Source organism: Dermacentor albipictus, chromosome 6, assembly GCF_038994185.2.
Source record: "Dermacentor albipictus isolate Rhodes 1998 colony chromosome 6, USDA_Dalb.pri_finalv2, whole genome shotgun sequence".
In the NCBI taxonomy this organism is placed as follows: Eukaryota; Metazoa; Arthropoda; class Arachnida; order Ixodida; family Ixodidae; genus Dermacentor; species Dermacentor albipictus.
In genome coordinates, this window is record NC_091826.1 from 127,272,896 (window position 1) to 127,292,169 (window position 19,274).

General features: G+C 48.1%; 1 protein-coding gene across 1 annotated transcript in view; it reads right to left on the bottom strand.

Annotated features, from left to right (window-relative positions):
- LOC135899451 (uncharacterized) overlaps positions 1-19,274 on the bottom strand; it is a 361,492-nt gene that overhangs the window by 326,197 nt on the left and 16,021 nt on the right. The window lies entirely within an intron of this gene.

Genomic DNA, 19,274 nt, shown 5'->3' on the forward strand with positions numbered 1-19,274 from the left:
AGAGCGCCTTAGCTCAGGCCGACATCTCTGCCTTCTTTCAAATAAATTATCTCTCTTGACGAGGTTTGTTGCATTTAAACAAAAACTAAAAATCTATTGACTGTTGTTTGCAATTGTTGATTTAGTCGTCATTTTTTAATTAAAAATTGGCAAATGTAGCAAATTTTCCAAGAACAATACTATCAATCACAACTTAGTCTTTTAGTTATTTTATTTTTTTCTCTTCTGCAAGAGCAACTATGTGAAGACCAGTGTGTTACTCAATAAATGAAAGCGTCCATGTTTTTCTATGCTAACTCCTTGTTTGCTCAGTGTTTGCTCACATTGTACTTTTTTGATGACCATATAACCACTCCTGTAATAATTCCAATCGGGATTGGCAGTATTGTGAAATAAATAAAAATAAAGTTTACAATTCTGTAACTCAGCAAAAAAAGAATGATATCACAATTATGTTGCTTGCATCTAATAGTACATCTAAAGCGGGCAAAATTGTTATCTTACACATGAATCTCAAACAATTTAGTAATATGGAAATACAACTTTTGCAGAACCCATGTACACAAGGTAAGATTCAAGTAAGATATAAATTGACATATAGAATTTGTCCGCTTTGAATGATCTAATGGGTGTCGTTGATAGAACCGTGACATGTGTTCTTGATGCAGCGCTATTAATTTATAAACTTCGTGCGTCTATCTTTTTCACTGGCCCTTAGCAAAGAGGCCAGCGATGTAGCGGGCGCTCACGACGTGGCGACTCCAGTTGAATCCACAAATTCAAGCAGGCTTCGCAGCGCAGGGAGAAAGAGAGAGAGAGGAGAGAGAGGTGGTTCTTTATGAAGAAGGGTAAGGTTGGCGCTGTCTTCCGCAGCCCTTGAGGGAACACGGCTCAGGGCAAACGGGGAGGGGGGAGAGTGGGGGGAGGAAGAAGATAGGATAGGAGGATTAAGGGGAAGTGGGGGCGAAGGAAATCGGTAGGCTGGAGTTTGCCAGCCAGTGCACAATAGAATGGAACGTTGAACGAGCGTACACTTAGCTGTATTGCTTTTGCATCCATGCGCATGCACTCGGCGTCTCTCTAAACATCCATGCGCTAGCCGGGCATGCGCCGTCGATAGTGGCACAACACTACGGCGGCTCCGACGGCGGGAATGCGCCTTGAGCGTCCTTATATTCACTATCGCAATGAAAACAGCGCATTGACCAGCGGATATTATAAAGAAGAAGGGTGGTTCTTGATCAGGCTCTTACAGCAGGCTGGGCGAAGTAGTATATGTAGTTGTCTCTTTCCTTAAACCGAACTGCCACGTCATGTGCCGTCCTTGAAGGTAACAGCGCATACGCTTACATGCTCAAATGGGATACCGTCTTGCACCGGTAATAAGATCGTACATTCACGCATGCACGGTCGCGTCAGTCTTGGGCGGAACCTTTCCTGTCCGGAATGATTTTCACGGCTCGCTGCCCGGAGTGGCTTCGTCCTCCTTCGCCAAGGCGAGCAGCTGTGCTTTCCTATTGCGGCTACGAGTATTTTTTGTTTGGTTTCCACACTCTATGTGTTTCTAATTCTTCCTCTTCCGTCGCCGGTCAAAATACACGATGCTTTTGCACGCCGAGTGGCTTATGTACAGCTCCATTAACCGCCGCCGCACGACGGCTACTTGTCAATCAGCGTGATGGAGTACAACTATCTCGCCCAGGCGATGAGCCAAGTGAACATGCGAACTGGAAGGTGTGCTTGTGCGGAGGTAACGGTTAGGCAGGGGAAAAGCAAAAAAGAAATGTATGCAGAATATCGGGCGCATGTTAATTCCGTTGGGCGACGGCAAACTGCGGCTGGAATTGGGGGACTGTATTGCTTTCTGAAATATGAAACCGGTGCTCGCTCTTGTATCTGTTTTCCTCTACGCCATATAGGTCAATAATTTCCGTTTATTCTATACACTTTTTGTAAACTGTACGGTGACGTTTGGAAAAAGGCTGTTTTCGAACTGCGATTATGTACTCCTGTATACAGACGGAAATGAAATGAAAGTGGAGTTCCTCAACAGTGAATGACTGTATTTCTTGGGGTATGCTTGCTTTGCAAATCGTACTGTTATGATCAATGTGTGAGTATGCGTATAATATTCCCCATTTCAAACCTTGCCGGACATTGGACGCAGCTTGCTGCCATAAGAATGTACGAGCACAGGTACGATGAGCGATGAGGTACTATTCCCTCACAAAATTTTGTGTTTAGGTGGCTCAGTGATTCATGATTATATAACCACGAAAGACTGAGTCTAATCTCTGTTTTTGCAGCTTTGAACTAAACAGAATTTAGCCGTTCATGCTCGAAATTTGTGCGCGCGACATATGCGATATATGACGTTGCTAGCTTGATTCCGAAATCGGTGCAACTTTCTATGTAACTCTAATAAAGTGAGCCCCACGAACGGCGAAATATAGTTGTGTAAATTCAACGGGCACAATCAGTACTTCGTAAGTACTCAATACTTTGTAGGCAACGGACAGTAAGCTGATCGGTCTATAATTTTTCAAGTCTTTGGCGTCCCCTTTCTTATGGATTAGGATTATGTTAGCGTTCTTCCAAGATTCCGGTACGCTCGAGGTTATGAGGCATTGCGTATACAGGGTGACCAGTTTCTCTAGAACAATCTGACCACCATCCTTGAACAAATCTGCTGTTACCTGATCCTCCCCAGCTGCCTTCCCCCTTTGCATAGCTCCTAAGGCTTTCTTTACTTCTTCTGGCGTTACCTGTGGGATTTCGAATTCCTCTAGGCTATTCTCTCTTCCACTATCGTCGTGGGTGCTACTGGTACTGTATAAATCTCTACAGAACTCCTCAGCCACTTGAACTATCTCATCCATATTAGTAACGATATTGCCGGCTTTGTCTCTTAACGCACACATCTGATTCTTGCCTATTCCTAGTTTCTTCTTCACTGTTTTTAGGCTTCCTCCGTTCCTGAGAGCCTGTTCAATTATATCCATATTATAGTTCCTGATGTCCGCTGTCTTACGCTTGTTGATTAACTTAGAAAGTTCTGCCAGTTCTATTCTAGCTGTAGGGTTAGAGGCTTTCATACATTGGCGTTTCTTGATCAGATCTTTCGTCTCCTGCGATAGCTTACTGGTTTCCTGTCTAACGGCGTTACCATCGACTTCTAGTGCACACTCCTTAATGATGCCCATGAGATTGTCGTCCATTGCTTCAAAACTAAGGTCCTCTTCCTGAGTTAAAGCCAAATACCTGTTCTGTAGCTTGATACGGAATTCCGCTAGTTTCCCACTTACCGCTAGCTCATTGATTGGCTTCTTGTATACCAGTTTCTTCCGTTCCCTCCTCAAGTCTAGGCTAATTCGAGTTCTTACCATCCTATGGTCACTGCAGCGTACTTTGCCGAGCACGTCTACATCTTGTATGATGCCAGGGTTCGCGCAGAGTATGAAGTCGATTTCATTTCTAGTCTCACTATTCGGGCTCCTCCACGTCCACTTTCGCCTAACCCGCTTGCGGAAAAAGGTATTCATTATCCGCATATTGTTCTGTTCTGCAAACTCTACTAATAACTCTCCTCTGCTATTCCTAGAGCCTATGCCATATTCCCCCACTGACTTGTCTCCAGCCTGCTTCTTGCCTACCCTGGCATTGAAGTCGCCCATCAGTATAGTGTATTTTGTTTTGACTTTACCCATCGCCGATTCCACGTCTTCATAAAAGCTTTCGACTTCCTGGTCTTCATGACTGCATGTAGGGGCATAGACTTGTACCACCTTCAATTTGTACCTCTTATTAAGTTTCACAACAAGACCTGCCACCCTCTCGTTAATGCTATAGAATTCCTGTATGTTACCAGCTATTTCCTTATTAATCAGGAATCTGATCCTAGTTCTCGTCTCTCCGCTAAGCCCCGGTAGCACAGTACATGCCCACTTTTTAGCACTGTATATGCTTCTTTCGTCCTCCTAACCTCACTGAGCCCTATTATATCCCATTTACTACCCTCTAATTCCTCCAATAACACTGCTACACTCGCCTCACTAGATAACGTTCTAACGTTAAACGTTGCCAGGTTCAGATTGCAATGGCGGCCTGTCCGGAGCCAGGTATTCTTAGCACCCTCTGCAGCGTCTCAGATCTGACCACCGCCGTGGTCAGTTGCTTCGCGGCTGCTGGGGACTGAGGGCCGGGGTTTGATTGTTGTATTCATATAGGAGGTTGTGGCCAAGTACTGCACCAGGGTGGCCAATCCTGCTCTGGTGAGAGAGTGCGTTACCGGTTCTGGTCACCGGAATCAGGCCGCACTCCAGGCCTGTTTGTGCAATTTTCTCAACACACGGTTTTTTTTTTGTATTTTCCGGTGGAGAATTGCGCGGCACCGGGATTTTAATCACGGTCCTCTTGCCACAACAATATAATGTTGATAAGAACATGGAGAAATCTATACGTACCTATCGATACGCTATACAGCTTTCGGAGCAATCTGAAACGAAGAGGAAGAGGGTGACTCGAAAACTAGCAACATTTTTCTGTTCTTCTCAGTTCTTTTTTTCGTTACTGCACTCTAATATAAAAAAAAATAAAGCTGCAATCGTCTACGAATGAAACTCGGCGCCACTGCTAAGAGTGCTAGCCGTTGCTCCTCCTGACTTTTGTGACGACTTGATATTATGGCTTTTTCATACTCGTCATTGTGATTGCTCTGTTGACTACCATGTTGCTGTGAACCATACGTGTAGCTCGAAGCCAGGTGGGAAAAGCCTTTCTCAGGCGGGATTTCTGTCTTTATTCCTCCCCCCCGCCCCCCCCCCCCCCGTATGTTTCACCCAGTTTAGAGTTGAAAACCAGAAGCCTCTCAGCTTTCGCGCTCAGCAATGTCCCGAGGTACGGCTGGACTGCGTAACGTTTTCTTTTCTCAACTGCGTCCTTCTTTTACGCTGTCGTATCGTCGCTTGAACAATAGTTCGCAGGAACACGTTGACTTGAAGTGATCAACACGGGCCCAACAACAAAATAATCCTAATCTTGGAGCTCTTGTTCAGCCACTACTGTATAGGGGCATGATTCACGAGACGGACGCTCATACAGAAAGACAAGGAGAGGAATAAAGACAGAGAGAGTGAGGCAGAGAATGAGATAGATGTTTTTTAATGAATCCTTGATAGGTTTGCCTGACGGCACGTCTAGCATGCTATCCAGATGGACATGATAAAAAATGAAATGACATGTACAGTGCACGGCACAGGTACGCAACATACGCAAAACGCACCACAACACTCAACAAAATAAAGTATCTCGTTGAGACCAGTGTCTCCGAGAAAGTGTAAAAGTGCCTTGGGTATGCGAGATGCACAGGTAGCGTTATAGTCCGTGGGGCAAGAACGTGTTTTAGAACAAGCGATGTCTCTCTTTGCGGAATGCGCAGTGCGGACATTAAGGCTCTTCTTTCTAGGGTAAATAACTTGCATATGTGAATATTCTCTTGAGTTAAATGTCTCGAAGATAGGTTAAAACTGCGCGAAAAATGAAGACAGCGAAAGAAGCGTGTGTTTCTTTCGCTGTCCTTGTTTTTCGCGCAGTTTCAACCTACCTTCAAGTATGAACCAAGTAGCCCTAAAGAACGTCCTTGTTTTTTCATGCACTTTAATTTCCAATAATTTATCATTTCTTCATTCCATTTATTAAGCACAAGTAATTTTCCCCATGTTGTCCTTGGTGTTGGTGTTTGTTGGCTTCTCATGATATGACTATTAAATGTCTTGTGCGTCCAGTACGTTGGAGCTTCCGTCGCGTTAGCGTTCGCTTGCGATCGAGTTGACTGCTTACAAAAGCAAACGTAGAACTCAGATTTGCCGTAACTGCAACGTTTCGAACGCGAAAATTCCTGCAGAACCCACCTCGCGACGAGTGCCGACGTTAATGCGATTCGTATTCAAGCCGTGTATCGACACAGCGCATTGCCCTCGCCGAAACGCATCCCGCACGAGCCCCGCAGCCGGGCTCCTTCCTCGCTCGCGCTTCCCTCTGGACGCCATCGAGCGGCGGCGTCTCCGAGATTGCGCGGACGCCGCGCTGGTGCGCGCTAACGCACGGGCGTCGACGGCTAGAGGGCAATTTGTTGGCAACCACGAACAGGGTAACTGGAACGATGTAAATATACAACCAGGAGTCATCAAAAAGAAAGTGAGACAAACAGAGACATTAATTTAGCCGCGAAGGATGGAAACGAAGGTGACCATGGATATCTACGAGAATGGCAAGAAAGAAATCGAAAAGGTTATCACAAATCAGAAAGGTTATCTAGAAATCTGCACATGGCACGAAGGGCCGAGAGCTTATATTGGAGGCCCGAGCTGGTTGCTTAATGACAAAAGCGTACCAAAGAGAGAGAGAAAAAGGCAAAGGCAAGACAGGGAGGTTTACCAGAGATCATCTCCGATTGGCTATCCTGTACCGAGGGAGGGGCAAAGGGATGCGATAGGTGAGAGAGAGAAAAAGAATAAAAGTGAAAGTACTGATGCTTCGGTCTTTTGTGTGACGCGGGTTCGATTCCGCTCATCAGACGAAGAACTTTATGCATATAAAGTGCCGTAAGGAGGCTAGATCGGTAAAGCGGCTGAAGCATAGCTAACCTTTCTAATCGCTTCAACACGCTCGCACTCGAAATTTTCACGGCTACTGTTCATGCTCTAAGACTGGCAGAAAATCTTTAAATCGTTTAAAAAAACCTCTACGCCTGGTGGCCCGAAGCAACAACACGGTCACTTGCGTAAAGTAGCTGCTTTCTGAAAAGAAGCTATGGGTGGACGTATACTGACGCGCCGAGAGCCCCCCCCCCCCCAGCAGCTATCCCCCCCCCCTCCGGAATGATCCTCGCGTCAGCTGCCCAACTATTCCATCGCGCAGCCGCCGAGACGCAGGGCGCTCTTAATTCGGCGCACCTACACCGGACGCGAACGCGTGCGCGCCTTGCCCGCGAACGGCGCCGACCAAGTGCGGCCGCGCTGCCGGCGTCTCTCCTTGCGCAAGCCGCGTGGTCTGGGTAGGCGGGAAGCCAACGTCGAGCGGAATGTCAACCGCGTATGCGTCCGCGCAGGTTTCGCGAAGCCCTCGCAGTATGCGCCCGCGATGCCGTACAACGGGCTGGCCCGCGGCGGAGGCCGAGTTCTCTATTCTCTCGGCTCTGTATTCTATGCGCTGCTTTGTTGTGCCGCGCACCAGGTCAGCGCGAGTCAACAGCCGCGCATCGCCCGCTGTTTCGGAAACCCACCCGTTCGCTCGCGGGCCGACCGCGCCACTGTTCCGAAACAGGTTGGCGCCCGTCGTAGTGAAAGAGAGGCGCCGACGTGGGTCTGGCGGCTCCGTTTCGCAGCCACGCGTTATCCGCACCCCGGACCACCGCCGGGAAGGGGGCGATGCGCGTCGGCGATTGGCGCGCATCCGGAATCTGCGCGGGAAGCCTGCGGCGGATCGTTGGATGCGCCGTGGCGAAACAATCCCGCACTACGCGCCTTCTATTGTATATGCCTGTCGCGCGGCAGACCCCATTCTTTCCCACGCAGACGCCGAGGGGGACACAAAAGCAGCGGGAACCTCCGAAAATATTAATTCTGGGTGCCCTATTGTATGTGCGCGCTTTATGCAGCACGTAGCGAGCGGCTTCAACTATTGGTGCGTTATGCGAAAAAGAAACTCCCAAAGGCTGCCTGCGAACCGCGTAACCCAAACCTGCCTGGAACCGACCTCAGCACGCGCATGTGGCTTGCTGTGTGGCAGATAGACGCGACCTTCATTGAGGGTATAACTATCACTCACAGCAAGCGAAGCTGTTTAGCTGGATGGCTAGGACGACAGCTTCTTTTCGGCTCATTGGAACACCCATGTGCATCGCCCTCTGTTCAATCTTTGAAGGTAATGTAAACATGAAGCTCACCTCAAGTAACTTTCCTAAAAAAATCGTAAAAGCAAAAAAAGAAGGAAAGAAAACAAAGAAATAAATGCAAGCACACGTTAAAGTGTAGTCGTGATTTATGGCGTGGATCATGGGACACGAAAGCGGCCCGATCAAAACAGAGAGAGTGCGAGTATCAACAACAGTCTTCTTTAACGTCTTTTGCTGCCGTCCGTATTTGTCACTACAGACAGAAGAAAAATAAAGTCGTTGAAGTCTTCAATCTTATTTTAGACAGTGGTGCTGCCTAACCTGTCTTATAAAATCTGAGTGAACACAGGCTACTGGGCCCGTGTTCACAAAAAGCTCATGCGAATAGTAGTGTTCGTGAGAGCAAGTTCCAGACAACCCTGATTCTGGGCATATCATTAGAGAAGGCAGCTAGCCATGGGCGAAAGAGCGCTTATGAACGAAAAGCTTTGTGAATTCGGCCCCTGAAGCTTAAACATTTCCCGATGTCGCTTTTCAGAAACTGTGTTTATACAAGAGCGGCGACTCCCGCCTAAAGATTCCTTAGGTCTTGTTGCACAGCCGCGTCAACGGGCCTTCAGCACGAGTTAAGTATGACTAATGGCGCTCGCAAGACTTCACCGCATCCTGCAGGTCATCATTATATCACCGGTTTATGTATATAGTCTGCTCACTGGACAGCGAAATAGGCTTTACGGGCTTCGATGTTGTCTCACGGCAGCTGTCTTTGCCGTCTGCGTGAGGAATGGGACAAGATTCAAGGCTGCGACTGCCTCGCCAAGACGCCAAAGTATAAGCCGAAATGTGGAGCACATGCAGCCAGGAAACTCCTCATGGCCCAATTTAGAGCTGTGGCACCTGCCGATCCTACTCCACGAGCGTAAATGCTACGTATGCAGTGATACTTGCTCAATGCGAATAGGAGTCATCTCGCATTGTAACGAAATGTCATATATTAAGAAGTCGAAGTTCTCGTAGTGCTACAGGTTCGCGACGAGAGCGGAATCTTTCCCGATAAACGTCTCTGCGAGAGCATCAACTTGGCCTAAACATGCGGCTTATTCAACGTATCCTTGTAGTTCTGAACGTCAAGAAGAACGTGCGAAACCGCATCATCCCATGGACGTTACGCGAGCGCTGTTGCCACGTGGCTGGCTTGGAGACCGCTGATAGTAACAGCGTTTCAGTGCAAGCAGACCGAGAATGTTCAGTTGGAGGCTATCTCCAACAGCTCTGGTGTTTGTACGGCCACATTACGATGAACAGCGTTCACAGCAAAGGTAAGCGAAATGGATAAGCGAGCTCTAGCAAATTGAACATGAGCAAGGTCTGTGTTTCACTCGATTTCCACGTTTAGCTAAGCGGACTATGTATATTGTTACGGGCAGCTATACCAAGATGTTGCTGAGAAAAATCCAGACGGGAGGCCGTATACAAGTGTATTCACAAGTAGATACGCCGCACTGGCAGAAAAGGCCCACGCTAGCTCTAAATTGTCGTCGTCTTTTAAACGTGGCTGGCTTCTTCTTTCTCTGTGGCACTGCGCCGTAGCAGTGTAGTTGAAGAAGACTAGTTACCCTAGTTTAATATTCAACTGAAACATTTTCGTTAAGACGCTTTGTTTTTTTACGCTACAGTACACATCTGGCGGAAAATATTATTTGTGCCCTCAGCAAAGTGTAACACAAACTTTGGTTCAAGAATTTGCCCAGTTATATTCGAAATTACGGTTACGTGTTAGCCGAGTGCGGCCAACACGGTGACAAGCAAGATCCGCTTAAACGAGCGTTCCTGTCCTACACCCCGAGCCGCGGAAAGCACGACGGTGGGGGTGAATGCGTGCGAGCAGCGCAGACATTCAAAAATCGGGCACGCACGCGCGCAGCGGGCGGAGGAGCGCCGAGGCGGGTTGCACGCCCCGCCACACAAGCGGCCGTCCCAGTTTGCAACGCCGCCGAGAAGGCGAGCAAAGCGGTTTGCGAACGTGTCTGTGCGGCTTGTTCCCGGCGCAACCGTTTGACCTTGAGCCGCCGGTAACCGCTGCCTCAGCACGAAGCAACGAAAGGGCGTCACACGGTAGCAAAGGGTGCAACAAAAACAGAGGAGGACCATTCAAAATGGAAGCCTTAATTGCCACCCGAGACTGGACCCGAAAGTGACAAAGGTGCCGGCGTGTCTACGCCACGACGATGACCACACAATGCTCACAGGCATACGCAATTTACAAGTCGTTGAGCCAACGTTCTGCAAAACATTTCAGCATGCCAGTATGAACACCATTCTCATGTTAAAGCGACATTAAAGGAAAATATTAAGTCGAGCCAGATCGATAGATTGTTTGCCTGGAAGTCTGTCATCGTTTTCTGTGTGCCAGTGTGCCACTTGGTCGTGTGGAAAATCTCGCCAAATGTCTCCCTGATGCTCCTCAATTTGAATCGCCCGCTCAATGGACGAGTTGACGTAATATTCACGTGACCTCCCTCTATGGCACACTCCCTCATTAAGCCAGTACTGAGGTAAAAAGAGAGATGACACAGCCCACAACAGGTGGCACCACTCCAATATTCCATTTACGCGGTTTTCTCGCTTACAATATCTCTGTGCTCGCTACGAACGACGAATTCGATATTAGGAAAGCCTAATCTTTCAATCTAGCTCGACCGAATACATTCTTTTGTCGTCTCTTAAAGAATGCCAGAGAAAAATGTTGCGACAATTTATGAGCATGCTACCAGTACAGCGCTTTATGCAACCTGAGAATGGAAAAGACCAGTCTAAACTTAACCCTTCTTGCTTCGAACACGTTCCCGAGTTTCTCCATTCAACGCAGCCTGCACGTCCTCGCAAGTCGGTCGCACGACAACGATGGGCCTCATCCAGCTAATTTCGGCTATCGTATACTGTTTTCCAATCAGTTACTTAAAAAAAAAAACACGACGACCCATGGGCGTATACAACGCATCCACGGGTCAAATTTGTTTTCCATTCACGCTGGCGACCCCTAGTTCAGTCCAAGCGTTATCTTGAACGAGTGAAGCTTTTCGCGTTTCGCGAAGCGCATTAATGGAAGCCGGCGGTTGTAGTTGCGCCAGCGTTCAGCTGTCCGTTGGGCTATCCATTAGAAGCGCACATACAAAGTAGTGGAATGCCGACATATATGGTCACAGTATAAATGTTTAAACGCCTCGGAGATTGTGTCAAATATTCCAGAGGAGAAGCAGCGACGGGAATCATCGTGTGACGAGTCGGGAGTCTGCACCCCCCCCCCCCCCGTGCACGTCCCACGCGTTTCCTCAAGTTGCGTGCACCTCGTACGGCACGAACTCTTCCTGCCAAGTAACAACTCAGAACGGCTTGACGTTGCGCTCGGCGTCTGCGTGTCTCGTCGCGTGCGCGGTCAACAGGGCTTGTCGCATTAGTGTGGCACCGAACTGTGAGAAACCCCTGTTAACTTTCCTCGTTGTCCTCTCCCTCGACCAGTTGGCCCGTGAGGCCGCCAGTCGATGATATATAACAAAGGAAGCGCGGCACTTTTCCTTCTCAGCAAGTGCAATTTGGCTAAATATTGAATAATCAAATAACCCATATCTATATCGAGTATGGCCATTAAATGCCAACGGCCCACGCAATACCGCCTTACTAGGGGCCCTTGGGATATTCGAGAAAAAATAAATAAATAACATTTTGAACCGTGAAAAGGCTTCAGTGTCAGAAAGTTTATATACAAAGCAGCCGGCGTGCAAAATTACACGTTTGAAATACAAGTCAGTGCATCACAAAATGAAAGCAATAGTAAAGGTTTATAATACTGAAACTGAAAAAGAAGGAAAAAAATTCGGGAAGACGAAATCTCACGACGAGTGTCGACGTTAAGGCGAGTAGCATTTAAGGCTCGCGTTAGCAGCGCTCGTGTTTCGCCTCTCTTTTTCGTCCGCGTTCTTAGTGCGCGCTGTAAGTAACAATAAGCTAGCCACCGCATTGCAATAGTATTGAAGAAATGTAGTGGCACACCGCGTTATAAACTTCTCCGTTTCTGTGTAGCCCAGTTGAACTTCCCTTTTAGGTTATCGAGATCTTCGAGATTATCGAGATTATCGAGAGTTCCCAAGGAAAGCTCGTCGCATTGAAAACTCCGCCATCAATTACCCTGCCGCGGAAGTGATGCCCGACCCAGAACGTTGAGGACCAGCGGAGCTTCTCGACATCACGCCGGAGATTAGGCGGCGCTCGCGACGTGCTAAAAATCTCCAAGGCGACGTGCTGGCACTTACGTCATATCCGCTAACCACAACATGCACGCGTCGCCTGTTGAGATGCTATTTACAGGCTGTTGGTAAGAAAAATTAAATTACCACCCATGCCGATTTGCCAACATTGTAAAAATAGTATATTATTTACCTGCACGTGTTACACACTTTGTAAAGAAGGCTTGTGCTGATTCTGATGTATGATGGTGTGTGCTGATGCATGACGCTCTGTGTTAAGCAGCAGCTAGTGATATCTTTAATTTGATGGTTGCGGGAAATTGTATGAATATGTTGTATTTAGTTTAGTGGCTTTTTTCAAAGTGAACGACAATGTAAATAGAATGTTTGTGCTTTTGCTGCTCTTTTTGGTAGTATGGGGGAGAAGGAGCCCCTCAAGCAATTTTTGAATGCCTTTTCCTTTAGCTTTCCATCACATATATTGCAATCAATCAATCAATCAATCAATCAATCAATCAATCAATCAATCAATCAATCAATCAATCAATCAATCACCTTAAAACGCTTATTTATCACCAATACAGCCAATCTGAAATCTCGTTGCAGCTGGCCTTTAACAACTCGTCTGCCGTCGTCCTCATCTGACCACTTTTGTTCCGCCTTCGACGCTGACCAGCGGCAGCTCGTCACTACCCTCACCTGACCACCACGAAAGAGCTTCGCTGCTCAGCCGTATCTCGAATATGGCATCCGCGTGACCATGACGGCCTTCAGATGTCCGTGCGCGGCCTAAAACGAGCCACAGCCTTGCGTGGACCTTCGCGCGCGTTCGGGAAGTATAGCACCAATGATGCGCTGAAACAATGCCATAGCTGCGCCGTATACGAGGCCACTCAAGCGATTAAGCAGAAGTCTACAGACACTAATTACACGAACAAACTTTCTCGTCATTGCACCAAGATGCTCGCAGGCAACGCTTCTCTCTCATCACGTGCTCTTATTTCTTGAGAGACAGTCGCCGGTGTTAATTGTCCGCACAGAAATATCACGTGCTCGCTCTTCAGGGACATCGACATTGTCAGCCATCGTGGCTGATGGCCCTCTCCATTCATAAGACGCAGCTGTCGGCAAATCGGCGAAGGCTCAGTGGTCAGCGTGTTTGTGACAACACGCGCTGACTGCAGAGCGCGCGTAAGGAGGCAGACGATTCGAACTCCGCCGCCGCCGCCACACAGATGACAGTCAGCTCCAGAATCCTCCATACCATGCCATAACCTACGCTGTGAAAGCAGTGTTAGCGGCCTCAGAGAATTTCTGGCAGCTAACTTGCTTACAAAATTTGCCTACACACACAAAAAAAACGCTACATTTTCTTAATTCACTTAGATCTGACCAAACATAACACACGAGCATCGTGTCTTGCGAACTTGGGGCGCTATAACGTAAAGCTATTACAAACTTTTGTATTCCAATTGTGGAATCAATCTTCCACAATTGGTAAAAAAATTTCCGGACCACCCACACTTCAGCTCTCTGTCACTCGACGTCACAAAAACCGCAATAGCTCCCTATCTGATATTACGTGTACACAATGATTATGCTAGATAAGACCAAACAAAAGAAAAATAGTTATTTCTGGTTTGACACTTTTTTGCCATTAGCCCTCTAATATTGGTCAAAGGTTTTCAAGCTGTGCCCACTTCACCTGTCTTTCAAGCGACGTCAAAAAGCCGCGAAAACTCACCGCGTCAAAGTGACGTGCCCTCGGGCCCTATAACGTAAAACTATTCCTATATGTTCTAATTCCAAATTTCTGACGACAAATTTGCGTAACCGCATACGCAAGCATCGGGCGGTCACTCGCAGGGTTGCCTGAACAGACTAATCAAACGCTCTCCTCGTTCATAGGAGGTAACTTTTGTTTGCTTGAAAAACGAATAACATTGCCTGCACTGGACGGCTTGTCTTATCTAATTGACTGACAAGAGGCGAGGAGCACGCTCACGTGCATAGGGATTCGGCGGGGCCGAGCCAGTGCGCGGAAAATCGATAAGCGCATGAAAAGGGTGGTGCCGGCGTCTGCGATTGGTCCGCTTTCCCTTACTTCGCTTGCGGTGGCTCGTCGAAATTCGTGCGGCATGCAACGGATGCTTAAGAATGACGTTGACACGAATCCTCGGCAAAGAAGCGTTCGCAGAACGAGGTCGTAAGCGTGTCGAAAGTGCTCGAAGACGTTACATGGCCACGAAAAAAGTTTTATTATACGCAATTAAACCCATGCTCTCCGGCAGGTGCGAGTCGCCAATGCCTGAGCGGTCGGCGGCAGCCATCTTTCATTCCTTTTGGAATGGGGCAGCCTGCGTCTATTAAGAAGAAAATTCAATTTTGTTCGGCATATTAATGCATCTTTATTGCGTACACGTCACTTTGACACGGTGAGTTCTTGCGGTTTTGTGACGTCGCATGACAGGCAGGTGAAGTGGTTGCTGCCCGAAAACTTTTGACCAATAGCCGAGGGCTAATGGCGAATAGGGGTCGAATCAGAAATAACTATTTTTCTTTTGTTCGATCAAATCATGCATAATGAGTGTGTACACGTCATATCAGATGGGGAGCTATCATGGTGTTCGTGACGTCGCGTGAGAGACAGGTTAAGTGGGGGTGGTCCAAAATAGTTTTGACCAATCGTGGAGGGCTGTTTGCAGAATTGGAATATAAAAGTTTGGAATAGTTTTACATTATAGCGCCCCTTGATCCACAAAACTTCGGACGTTTTGGCAGAAAAATTATAAGATCGTGATAAGGCGCAGATTAAGAGCTTTGGCAGGTGCGATACCTTATATTGGCCAGCAGCTGCGCCTGGCCAATATAATTTTTTGTGCCCTCTATTTCTAGCGAAATATTCCAGAAGATGAAACCGGATGCCTTCCAAGAACTCTACAGGTACAAAAATTTGGCATGACCACTTTACAATATTTTTGGTATTTATCATTCCTATTTGAATGTAGGTAATACAGGTGATTAAGTTAATGGGCAGGAAGGCATCCCATTATGTTTCCTCTGCGAACCTTAGCCAATCTCTGATATACGTACGTACGCTCATGCGGGAATTATTAGTTATTAGATATCTGTCTAAAGCATATATTTCGATGTCAAGCTCTTATTTATGCCAAAGATGGGGGCAGCCGCCTTCATCAAGCTGATCAATGCAGTAGCTTTCATGTAGCTGCTACCTCCTTGTAATCAAGAAAAAAAAAGTTTAATTGAATCCCCGCTCGTGGGTTTCGGAGGCAACAACAACAATGACATCAACAACAAGTATTGGAACGGTCCATGCTCAGCATTTTGGAAGGGTTAAGGTGATAAACATGACGTGACTGTAATTGATGATGATGAGGACAGTGAAGAGGGAGGGGCATGTCCGCATTGAATTTCTAAGTCTCGAACGTAGTCTCCAGTCTGCGAAAACGTTAACCCTGGCTCTCGCGACCTACCTTGCAGTTGTGCGGCTGCAGAGTCAATCTAAGAGGCCAGGATATCACGCTGTGACACTGGTTAACTGCCGCAGCGTTTGAGAGAGCCCGCGAGTGTTTCCCACGTATCTCGCACGTATGGACGGCAAGTGGCGAAGGGCTGTTCGGGTCTTTCGGAACCCGGCAGATATGTGAGCTGCTCCGGTGCTTAGTAACACGAACGACGGGGACCTGCTGCGATTGCTTAGTGGCTAGGGCGTTGCACCGCTAAGCCCGAGGCCGCGGTATCAAATCTCGGTCACGGCGGCCGCATTTCAATGGGAGCGAAATGCAAGAACGCCCGTGTACCATGGGTGCACGTTGGGTGCACGTTAAAGAAACTCAAGTGGTCAGTATTATTCCGGAGTCCACCACTACGGTGTGCCTCATAATCAAATCGTGGTACTGGCACGCACAATCTCAAAATTGAAAGATGAAAAACGGTAAAAAGTCGTGGTACTATCAAACCCCCTGTTAAATAAGGGCGAATCAGAAAGTCTTTGTCCTTATATGTTATAAGCCAAACTAAGGTACATACAGGTAATTACACATATACGTACTATTCTGGCTACTTTACACTCATTTCCACATAGCCCCTACACAGGTTCAGACACTTGTCCCATCGCAGTACTAAATTTGATAAATGTTCTCGTCAGGCAGCGACGCACGCAGCCGCCCGAACGCTCATGTCATGCAAGCATTCACGGCCTTTTGCGAACTCACAACACCACCACCTCACACTTCTCAAAGATAGACACATTTCCCCAAGCGTGGGCTGCATTTCCCTGTGGATCTTGATGAGCGTTCATCCTTTGCTCCATAGAACACGAATCGCCCTACGCTGCTCGTACGCTGTAGACGTGTGGACAGTCGCGGACATGTATACACCGTGGACGCGGTGGACAGCAGTGCCGTGCCGCGAAGCTACCGGCGGATAAGGCCGGACCAACATGCCAAACTGACAGCTATTCTAAAGGTCGGGCAGGTCGGAGAAAGGTCTAACAGTGGGAATGGACATGTCGACTTCGCATTTACAGCCGTAATTTGGCTAAAAAAATAGGGGCAACGTCTTTCTGATTCGCCCTCGTTTATGTCTTTTGAGGCCTGAATAACAGTTAAGAAGCTTGATCAACGATAACTTGTTTATTCAGTTAGATTGGTACTGAGCTAAGAATCACATCCGAGACTTCAGGAAAGCTCCTCCTCGGGAGGCCGAGGCTGGCTCTCAAGTTAATCTTTCGTCGGCTGCGTAGATGGCGCTGGATTTTAACGATGCAAAGAACCCGCACGGCTGCGCCTGACGTTTGGAAGAATGCGGAAATTTCCGTAGAGGTCGATTTCACGCAAGTGTCGGCGGCGGTGTCTGGTTGAGGGCACTGATGCACCGTAAACTGTGGCGTGACGGAAGGAGGCTGTGAGTTAGTTTAGGTCAGGAATACGTGATACGCAAATCGGTGTCTTTGCAAGAAGCCCTTCTTGTCAACACACACACATATGTATGTATGTATGTATGTATGTATGTATGTATGTATGTATGTATGTATGTATGTATGTATGTATGTATGTATGTATGTATGTATGTATGTATGTATGTATGTATGTATGTATGTATGTATGTATGTATGTGTGTGTGTATGTATGTATGTATGTATGTATGTATGTGTGTGTGTATGTATGTATGTATGTATGTATGTATGTATGTATGTATGTATGTATGTATGTATGTATGTATGTATGTATGTATGTATGTATGTATGTATGTATCAGTAAGTTCGCTGCCAGTCAAGTCGCAGCAACTATTGGTACATAATGCTTTCGCACGGCATGGCTCTGTCAGGCCAAGATTATGTATTTCTGAATGCTAGGGGTACTCCACTCAGATAGATAGATAAACTTTATAAAAAGAATAATCAGAAAACCGCTAATGGTCGGGGCCCTTAGTCCAGGGCTCCGCTGGCTCTTGCCATCTTCTCAGCTCTCTTTATCAGCTTGAGCTGGTCGTCGAGGGCCGAGCTGGACAGCAGTGCCTCCCATTGCTCCATCGTGGTGTTCGTGTCTAGGCGTTCTATGTTTTGTAGTGTGCACTCCCACGTGATGTGGTATAGGGTTGGCGTGGCCCCACACCATGGGCATTCGTCCCTGTAGGCTGTGGGGTGTATCCGTTGTAATATGTGTAGGTTCGTGTAAGTGCCTGTCTGGAGCCTACGCCAGGCAGCGGCATCTTCTGTCTTTAGATTTCGATGGGGTGGTGGATATCGCAAGCGACGCCCTCTGTGGTAGTTAACGATGGCTGAATACTCGAGGTTGACAGGGTCCGGGTCTTCTGCAGCCGGCGTGATGAGTGCTCGGTTATGTACGAATTCTCGAGCTGCTCTGCCGGCCTGCAGGTTGCCCGTGATGCCAGTGTGGCCCGGTATCCAGATGATGGTTTGGGTGGTGAAGTCCTCAGGGTCCTCCTTAAGTATTCGGGCTAGGATTTGTGCAGCAGGTCTTCCAATTCTTCCCTGTAGGAAGTTGCGGCAGGCCTGCTGGGAATCCGTGAGGATCGTCAGTGGTTGGTTTGCGTGTAGGACCTCGCGGATGGCTAACGCGATGGCCATCTCTTCGGCTTCCGTGATCGTGCAGGGGCGGGTCGATGCAGCGGAGGTAACGTGGCCCCGGTGGTCGCATGCCACTGCCACTGCGCCCTTGTTGTTCGTCCCATACATGGCGGCGTCCGTAAAACGGGCCGTGGTATTGAACCTGAACGCTTTCTCCATGTACTGGGCCCTTGCTCTCCTCCTGCCGGAGTGTAGGTTAGGGTCCATGTTGCGTAGTATCGGGGCAACGTGAAACCTGCCCTGGACGTGACGAGGTATTAAGCAGGTTTCTTGGGTTCGTGTTGTTGTTGCTGGGAACCCCAAGGTTTGTAGGACCTGCCGGCCCGTGTGAGTCCGCGCTAGTCTCTGTTGTTGCGAGACGTAATGGGCTTCTGTCAGTTCGCTGAGGGTGTTGTGCAACCCTAGCGCCAATAACTTTTCAGTCGATGTACTCATTGGCAGGCGGAGAGCGGTCTTGAACGCCATCCTCAAAAGTGTGTCGGCCTGCTTCGTCTCGGACTGTGTGAGGTGGTAGTAAGGCAGGCTGTATGTGATTCTGCTCACCACCAGACTACTGACCAGTCGGAGGGTGTCCCTTTCCTTCATTCCTCTGTTCTTGGATGTTACGCGAGAGCTCATGCGTGATATCGCCTTGACACTGGTTTTGAGGAGTGTAAGGGTGTGTGTAGCGCGCTGGTTGGACTGCAACCACATGCCCAGCACCCTCAGCAATGGCTTCTCTGGTATGAGGCCCCCGTTGAGGCGTACCTCGAGTCTTCTTGTTGGGTCTGTGGGGACTGCGTGGTTACCCCGGCCTCGCCAGACTCGTAGGAGCTCAGATTTTTCGGGCGAGCATTGTAGTCCCCGTTGGCTGACGTATTCTTGGATTAGATTTGCTGCAGTATGCAGGCGTTCTTCTTTTTCAGCGAGGGACCCTGCTGTGGTCCAGAGTGTTATATCGTCTGCGTAGATTGCGTGCCGCAGACCTGCTACGTCCTGCAGTTTGCTTGCGAGGCCGATCAGGGCGACGTTGAACAGCGTGGGA